Raw genomic sequence first — 9,796 nt, 5'->3', positions numbered from 1 at the left:
TTCCGGCGGCCCCCGGATCCAGGCGAGGCGTTTACGATGCTCCTTGCGACGCTCTTGTCCCAAGAATGCATTGCGGTCTCGTGAGATGATGACGTAGCGGTCTGGTGACCGCTACATCATCTCGCGAGACCGCAATGCATGGCCCGGAGCGTCGCGAAGAGCGGGAAAGGCGCCGGAAGGTCAGTATATAATGATTTTTTTTTTTTAACATTAGATCTTTTTACTATTGGTGCTGCATAGGCAGCATCAATAGTAAAAAGTTGGTCACACAGGGTTAATAGCAGCGTTAACGGACAGCGTTACACCGTGGCATAACGCAGCCATTAACCCATTAACCCTGTGTGAGCGCTGACTGGAGGGGAGTATGGAGGGGGCACTGACGGAGAGTAGGAAGGGGCGAATTTCCAGCCGGACTATGCCTGTCGCTGATTGGTCGCGACCAATCAGCGACGCAGGATTTCCGTTACAGACAAACAGATGGAAGTGACCCTTAGACGATTATATGGATAGATAATACTGCACCTAGGTACAAGAATATAACTACTATAATACTGCCCTTATGTACAAGAATATAACTACTATAATACTACTCCTATGTACAAGAATATTACTACTATAATACTCCCCCTATGTATGAGAATATAACTACTATAATACTGCCCCTATGTACAAGAATATAAGTACTATAATACTGCCCTATGTACAAGAATATAACTACTATAATACTGCCCCTATGTACAAGAATATAGCTACTATAATACTGCCCTATGTACTAGAATATAACTACTATAATACTGCTCCTATGTACAAGAATATAACTACTATAATACTGCTCCTATGTACAAGAATATAACTACTATAATACTGCCCCTATGTTCAAGAATATAACTACTATAATACTGCTCCTATGTACAAGAATATAACTACTATAATACTGCCCCTATGTACAAGAATATAACTACTATAATACTGCCTCTGTGTACAAGAATATAACAATTATAATACTTCCCCCTATGTACAAGAATATAACTACTATAATACTGCTCCTATGTACAAGAATATAACTACTATAATACTGTTCCTATGTACAAGAATATAACTACTATAATACTGCTCCTATGTACAAAAATATAACTACTATAATACTGCACCTATGTACAAGAATATAACTACTATAATACTGCCCCTACTGTTGTGAATTCTGTTTTTGGGCTCCCTCTGGTGGTTACTGGTGGTACTGGTTGACTGGTGTCTTGTTTTTTCCAGTGCACCTGTTTCCATTAGGAAATTGGGAGTCTCCTATTTAGTCTGGCTTCCCAGTCATTGCAGTGCCGGCAATCAATGTTATCAGAGCACCTTGTTGCTTGCTTCCTGCTCCAAGTCTGCAAGTCAGCTAAGTTGAATCTTTGGCTTTTGTGTTTGTTTTGTCCAGCATGCATTTTCATATCTCGTGCGGCTGGAAGCTCTAGTGATCTGGAATTGCTACTCCGGTGTCATGAGTTGACAACGGAGTTAAGGTCATTCCAGGATGGCTGTTCAGGGTTTTGAGGTGACCGCGAAGTCCTCTTTTGTATATTCCGCTATCTAGTCAGAGGGCCTCGCTTTGCTGAATCTATATTCATACTGCGTTTGTGTTTTCCTCTTACCTAACCGTTATTATATGTGGGGGGCTACTATAACCTTTGGGGTTTCCCTGGAGGCAAGTCAGGTCTGTGTATTCCTCTATTAGGGGTAGTTAGTTCTCCGGCTGGCGCGAGGTGTCTAGAGACAACGTAGGCACACCCCCTGGCTATTTTTAGTTGCGTGTTAGGTTCAGTATCGCGGTTACCTAAGATACCATCCTTCCTAGAGCTTGTCCGTTTTTTGCCTAAGTCCCTGCCATTGGGAATCATGACACCCTATGTACAAGAATATAACTACTGTGCAGGGTATATATACAGGACAGGTGTATACATGTACTGTGCAGGGTATATATAAAGAACAGGTGTATATATGTACTGTGCAGGGTATATATACAGGGCCAGTGTATACATGTACTGTGCAGTGTAGTGATTGCTCTCCACCGCTCTCAGCACAGTCCGCATGTTACATGTGAGGTGTTACGCGTTACACCATTTTCTTCCCTTTCTGTCAGCCATGTTTCGTACTTTTAGAACTACTTTCTAATACAGATGGTCGCCATTTTTTTCCTTATAGGATTTGGCACGTTTCTTTCACGGTGCAGCTTTACGGTGCATTTTTTCGGTCTTTTTGTTGCTCTCTTTGTTTTTACTTGATTCTTTCCTCTCATCAATGAAAATATATTGGAGATACAATAACTATTTTTCGAAGCTCCAAACCAGCTAGTCGCACGCCACAGGATATATTACATTAGATCTGTGCAAAAAGAACACTAGAAAAAATCAGCCATTTTGGTGACAGGACCATTGATAAAGCTGAGCTCTGTCATTAGGCGCCATTTTCTGTCACCTCACGACCCGACTACACCTACTGGTTACCTTCGGAATAGGTCTCCACTGCGCATGCGTGCACAAACTTCACCTGGTAACCGGGAGAAAATATAATCTTCTAACTCTGATTGGTCGCTGATTTGGCGGGAAGTGAAGAGGCGGGAGTAAACAATAGTGGCGTCTGGTCTGACTCTGTGAGGTAACTGGGTCACTCCTATAGTCGCAGATGGTGCCGGTAATGTTGTGGCGTCCATCTGTGCAGCAGAGTCACCGAGCAGTGAAGAGAGATCGTTACTGAGACAAGGTTTTCCTGCGGTAGATACGATCGTACCTCTGAGGAGAGAGCGCCATCTAGCGTTTGAACAGTTTATCGGCTAGCAGCGAGCGCCACCTTGTGTCCAAACTGCGCGCAGCAGGCAAGGATCCTGAAGTAAAACTGATGTCCACGCTGAGGTAATCCTCCATTACTGTGCAATGTGTGAACTATGTGCAATAGATGATTCCTTTTTTTACGTAACCCCTTCATGACCTTGGGATTTTCCGTTTTTCCGTGTTCGTTTTTCACTCCCCTCCTTCCCAGAGCCATAACTTTTTTATTTTTCCATCAATTTGGCCATGTGAGGGCTTATTTTTTGCGGGACGAGTTGTAATTTTGAACGACATCATTGGTTTTACCATGTCGTGTACTAGAAAACAGGAAAAAAATTCCAAGTGCAGTGAAATTGCAAAAAAAGTGCAGTCCCACACTGTTTTTTTGTTTGGCTTTTTTGCTAGGTTCACTAAATGCTAAAACTGACCTGCCATTATGATTCTCCAGGTCAGTACGAGTTCATAGACGCCTAACATGACTAGGTTGTTTTTTACCTAAGTGGTGGAAAAAAATTCCAAATTTTGCTAAAAAAAAAAAAAAACAAATCGCGCCATTTTCCGATACCCGTAGCGTCTCCATTTTTCATGATCTGGGGTCGGTTGAGGGCTTATTTTTTGCGTGCCGAGCTGACGTTTTTAATGATAGCACTTTGGTGCAGATACTTTCTTTTGATTGCCCTTTATTGCATTTTAATGCAATGTCATGGCGACCAAAAAAAACGTAATTCTGGCGTTTCGAATTTTTTTCTCGCTACGCTGTTTAGGATCAGGATAATGCTTTTTTTTATTGATCGAGCGATTCTGAACGCGGCGATATCAAATATGTGTAGGTTTGATTTTTTTTTTTTATTGATTTATTTTGATTGGGGCGGAAGGGGGGTGGCGCTCACAGCTGCCGGGGATCAGTAACCATAGAGGTCTCAAGGACCTCTATGGTTACTATTCTGCAGCATCGCCGACCTCCGATCATGTGACGGGGGTCGGCGATGCCGTCATTTCTGGCCGCCCGGCCGGATGCGGTAGTTAAATGCTGTTGTCTGCGTTTGACAGCGGCATTTAACTAGTTAATAGGCGCGGGCAGATCGCGATTCTGCCCGCGCCTATTGCGGGCACATGTCAGCTGTTCAAAACAGCTGACATGTCCCAGCTTTGATGCGGGCTCACCGCCGGAGCCCGCATCAAAGCGGGGCTTCTGACCTCGGACGTACTATCCCGTCCGACGTCAGAAAGGGGGTATTTGTCATTGTCTAAGTGAGGTAACAGGTAAATAGTGATTTATATACTCCCAAGGTCTCCATCCATGACAAGAATGTGAACAAACATCATGAAGCGCCCTCAGGGGTGCAGCCTCCGGATGACAACTTCAGTCGGTCAGGCCTCAAATGTCATTTTAATACTTTTCCATAATAATAAAAACATATGTTCCTGTGTCGACTTCTTCTGAGCACTGTAACCTTCTTTTTTTTTTCCACTTTTCACGGGTCGAGTTGACGATTTTTATTCATTTTAGGTACACATGGCCTTTTATTCCATTCCTTGTCTGATGGGGGGAAGGGAAAAGAACAATTTTGTATTTTAATTATATCTGTGACGGCGTTACTTTTCCCATCTATGAAGACGGCAGCCATGGTGGCCATTACAGGTGGTGGTAATCAATTTGGGAGACCTGTACCATTGGCCATGGATGGTCGCCCTGAGAACAGCCGCTCTTATGCTTGCTCTTGTTTTGACGTCACATGCGCGACGTAACGATAACGTCGAAAAAGCCGGCTAAGTGGAGCCAAAGTTGCCATGAACTAAGAGGCAGGTTGAAGATCTCTTCAGACTGACACGCGTCCTCTGGACTGTGTGCTTATCAGTTTGAACCTATGTTGTAGCCATTTCTGTGCCTTCGTCAACCATAGCAACCCATCGAAAATCAAAATGAGGATGGAAGCTAGAACCATCGAAATTCAAAAAGAGGATCGTAGCTAGAACCATCGAAAATCAAAAAGAGGATCGTAGCTAGAACCATCGAAAATCAAAAAGAGGATCGTAGCTAGAACCATCGAAAATCAAAAAGAGGATCGTAGCTAGAACCATCGAAAATCAAAAAGAGGATCGTAGCTAGAACCATCGAAATTCAAAAAGAGGATCGTAGCTAGAACCATCGAAATTTAAAAAGAGGATCGTAGCTAGAACCATCGAAAATCAAAAAGAGGATCGTAGCTAGAACCATCGAAAATCAAAAAGAGGATCGTAACTAGAACCATCGAAAATCAAAAAGAGGATCGTAGCTAGAACCATCGAAAATCAAAAAGAGGATCGTAACTAGAAGCATCGAGAATCAAAATGATGGCTGAAGCTAGAACCAATAAAAATCAAAATGAGGATCAAAGCTAGCACTAAAGAAAATCAAAATGAAGATCAAAGCTAGAACCATCGAAAATCCAAATAAGGACTGAAGCTAGAACTAACGAAAATCAAAATGAAGATCGAAGCTAGAACCATCGAAAAACAAAATAAGGACTGAAGCTAGAACTTATGTCAGGTCACTGATCCCTCACTGACCTGCCCCTTATTTTACATAACAAATATAATATGTTTAGAAAAGAAAAAAATCACATTCAGCAGGAAGGCGGCGGCACCTACGCTGCAGCATAATCGCATCTATAATATGCATTAAATTCTGTTATTTAGTGATAAACATTTATTCTGAAAAAAAATCTGTCTCAAAATGGCATCAGCCACGCCTGTGCAGTAGGAGCTATCGGCGATCCGATAGATGCTACTGTGCAGGTGTGGACGGCACCGTTTTGCTAGAGGAAAAAAAAAATTGTCTCCACCAAGGTGATGCCGGCGGCACCTGTGCAGTAGCATCTATCGGCCATCTCATAGATGCTACTGCATAGGCGTGGCCGGCGCCATTTTGAGACAGAATCTTTTTTTTTTTTAGAATAAATGTATATCACTAAATAAAATAATTTAGTGCATATTATAGATGCGATCTTGCTACAGCGCAGGCGCCAGCCTGCTGAATATATTCAGTATATAAAATGGGGGGCAGGTCAGTGAGGGATCAGTGACTTGTCGTAAGTAGTGATGAGCGAGTGTGCTCGTTGCTCGGGTTTTTCCCCGAGCACGCTCGGGTGGTCTCCGAGTATTTGTTAGTGATTTAGTTTTTGATGGCGCAGCTGCATGATTTACAGCTGCTAGCCAGCCTGAGTACATGTGGGGGTTGCCTGGTTGCTAGGGAATCCCCACATGTAATCAAGCTGTCGTGTAGCTGCTAATCATGCTGCGGCGATGAAAACTAAATCTCCGAGCAGTCACAAATACTCGGAGACCACCCGAGCATGCTCGGGAAAACCCAAGCAACGAGTTTACTCGCTCATCACTAGTCGTAATCCGTACAGATGCATATGTAAGCACAGCACCACATAAAGACCCCCCCAGCCTCGACCGCTGGTCACCGCGGAGCACGAGAATCTTATTAACTGAAAATAAAGATTAAACAGCAAGCACAAAACGTATTTCATCACCAGGTATAATCAGTATAACGACTCCAATCTGACACTGTAGGTTACTTAGCACAATCCTGCTGACAGAATCACTTTAATAGATCTAAAATAATTATAGTTAAAGGTCTTAAGGCACTAATAGATCTCATATTAATGAAGTCCAATGATCAATATGCTCATGTTTATATTTAAAATACATGGTTTATCCCTGTATACTATAGTGATCCAGGAAATATATATATCTTTGTACCGTGTTAGCCAGTGGATAGAAAAATATTTAGAATTGGTCTTCATTATATATATTCAATGGCCTTTATAAGCACAAGCACTTTATATTTCTAAGGTTTACTGCCATCTGCTGGCCAGTCAAAATAACTACAACTGGCTGGTGTTTCTGACCAGTTGTAAGCTGAAACTGAGAACATTAAAATTTAGGAGCAGGTAGTTCCTTTATGATAGTATAATTTTTTCTTCATTTAAAAAAATCCCATATCCAACAGGCAAATGTATGCTTATTTTGATATCATGTAGTGGTGAATCCTGCATTTATTGTATACATGTGCTGCTATTAACACATTTTAGCCTTTGCCTTCTATTGTTTCCAGTACCTATTCCTGAATTTTATATATTCAACTAATTTTTGTATTGATTAAAAAATTATGTTTTTATTTTACATTTTTGGTCACTTCTATTTTTTGCCGGTTGTAAATACCAGACACCTGGTGTAAGTTTTTGTTGTTAGTATAACCTTTCTATCTTAGCTGCGATGCTCTGTGCTATGATAATTTTCTATCGTAGCTGCGAGGATCTGTGTGTTCTAATACGTTTTTATCATAGCTGTGAGGCTTCGTGTTCCGATACCTTTTTATCCTAGCTGTGAGTCTCTGTGTGTTCTGATAACTTTCTATTGTAGCTGCGATACTCTGTGTGTTCTGATACCTTTGTATCGTAGCTGTGAGGCTCTGTGTGTTCTGATATCTTTCTATCAAAGCTGTGTGTTCAGATACCTTTCTATCATAGCTGTGAGGCTCTGTGTGTTCTGATACCTTTCTATCATAGCTGTGAGGCTCTGTGTGTTCTGATACCTTTCTATCGTAGCTGTGAGGCTCTGTGTGTTCTGATACCTTTCTACTGTAGCTGCGAGGCTCTGTGTTCCGATACCTTTCTATCATAGCTGTGAGGCTCTGTGTGTTTTAATACCTTTCTATCGTAGCTGTGAGGCTCTGTGTGTTCTGATACCTTTCTATCATAGCTGTGAGGCTCTGTGTGTTCTGATACCTTTCTATTGTAGCTGTGAGGCTCTGTGTGTTCCGATACCTTTCTATCGTAGCTGTGAGGTCCTGTGTGTTCCGATACCTTTCTATCATAACTGTGAGGTTCTGTGTGTTCCGATACCTTTCTATCATAGCTGTGAGGCTCTGTGTGTTCTGATACCTTTCTATTGTAGCTGTGAGGCTCTGTGTGTTCTGATACCTTTCTATCATAGCTGTGAGGCTCTGTGTGCTCTGATACCTTTCTAGCATAGCTTCGAGGCTCTGTGTGTTCTGATACCTTTCTATCATAGCTGTGAGGTTCTGTGTGTTCTGATACCTTTCTATCATAGCTGTGAGGTTCTGTGTGTTCCGATACCTTTCTATCATAGCTGTGAGGTCCTGTGTGTTCCGATACCTTTCTATTGTAGCTGCGATGCTCTATGTGTTCTGATACCTTTCTATAGTAGCTGTGAGTCTCTGTGTGTTTTGATACCTTTCTATCATAGCTGTGAGGCTCTGTGTTCTGATACCTTTCTATCATAGCTCCGATGCTCTGTGTTCCGATACCTTTCTATCATAGCTGTGAGGCTCTGTGTGTTCTGATACCTTTCTATCATAGCTGTGAGGTCCTGTGTGTTTTGATACCTTTCTATCATAGCTGTGAGGCTCCGTGTTCCGATACCTTTCTATTGTAGCTGCGATGTTCTATGTGTTCTGATACCTTTTTATAGTAGCTGTGAGTCTCTGTGTGTTCTGATACCTTTCTACTGTAGCTGCGAGGCTCTGTGTGTTCTGATACCTTTTTATAGTAGCTGTGAGTCTCTGTGTGTTCTGATACCTTTCTATTGTAGCTGCGAGGCTCTGTGTGTTCTGATACCTTTCTATCATAGCTGTGAGGCTCTGTGTGTTCTGATACCTTTCTATCATAGCTGCGATGCTCTGTGTTCTGATACGTTTCTTCTGTAGCTGCAAGGCTCTGTGTTCTGATACCTTTCTGTGTAACGGCGAGGCTCTGTGTGCTCTGATACCTTTCTATCGTAGCCGCGAGGCTCTGTGTGTTCTGATACCTTTCTATCGTAGCTGCGAGGCTCTGTGTGTTCTGATACCTTTCTATCATAGCTGCGATGCTCTGTGTGTTCTGATACCTTTCTGTGTAACGGCGAGGCTCTGTGTGCTCTGATACCTTTCTATCGTAGCTGCGAGGCTCTGTGTGCTCTGATACCTTTCTATTGTAGCTGCGAGGCTCTGTGTGCTCTGATACCTTTCTATTGTAGCTGCGAGGCTCTGTGTGCTCTGATACCTTTCTATTGTAGCTGCGAGGCTCTGTGTGCTCTGATACCTTTCTATCATAGCTGTGAGGCTCTGTGTGTTATGATTCCTTTCTATCGTAGCTGCGAGGCTCTGTGTGCTCTGATACCTTTCTATCGTAGCTGCGAGGCTCTGTGTGTTCTGATACGTTTCTATCGTTGCCGCGATGCTCTGTGTGTTATGATTCCTTTCTATCGCAGCTGCGAGGCTCTGTGTGCTCTGATACCTTTCTATTGTAGCTGCGAGGCTCTGTGTGCTCTGATACCTTTCTATTGTAGCTGCGAGGCTCTGTGTGCTCTGATACCTTTCTATCATAGCTGTGAGGCTCTGTGTGTTATGATTCCTTTCTATCGTAGCTGCGAGGCTCTGTGTGCTCTGATACCTTTCTATCGTAGCTGCGAGGCTCTGTGTGTTCTGATACGTTTCTATCGTTGCCGCGATGCTCTGTGTGTTATGATTCCTTTCTATCGTAGCTGCGAGGCTCTGTGTGTTCTGATACGTTTCTATCGTTGCCGCGATGCTCTGTGTGTTATGATTCCTTTCTATCGCAGCTGCGAGGCTCTGTGTGCTCTGATACCTTTCTATTGTAGCTGCGAGGCTCTATGTGTTCTGATACCTTTTTATAGTAGCTGTGAGGCTCTGTGTGTTCTGATACCTTTCTATCATAGCTGTGAGGCTCTGTGTGCTCTGATACCTTTCTATCGTAGCCGCGAGGCTCTGTGTGTTCTGATACCTTTCTATCATAGCTGTGAGGCTCTGTGTGTTCTGATACCTTTCTGTGTAACGGCGAGGCTCTGTGTGCTCTGATACCTTTCTATCGTAGCCGCGATGCTCTGTGTGCTCTGATACCTTTCTATCGTAGCTGCGATGCTCTGTGTGTTTTGATACCTTTCAGTTATAGCCAGAAGTACATTTG

The 9,796-nt window shown here is 42.9% G+C and overlaps 1 protein-coding gene across 1 annotated transcript in view; it reads left to right on the top strand.

Annotated features, from left to right (window-relative positions):
• Positions 1-2,790: 2,790 nt before the first annotated feature.
• Positions 2,791-9,796, top strand: part of DHRS7C (dehydrogenase/reductase 7C) — a 71,741-nt gene continuing 64,735 nt past the window's right edge. The window contains exon 1 of the mRNA XM_077254748.1: positions 2,791-2,903. The gene's annotated coding sequence lies outside the window, so the exon portion shown is untranslated. The remainder of the gene's footprint in view (positions 2,904-9,796) is intronic.

This window comes from Ranitomeya variabilis, chromosome 4 (assembly GCF_051348905.1).
Source record: "Ranitomeya variabilis isolate aRanVar5 chromosome 4, aRanVar5.hap1, whole genome shotgun sequence".
NCBI classification, from domain to species: Eukaryota; Metazoa; Chordata; class Amphibia; order Anura; family Dendrobatidae; genus Ranitomeya; species Ranitomeya variabilis.
This window is presented reverse-complemented; position numbering and strand designations above follow the sequence as displayed.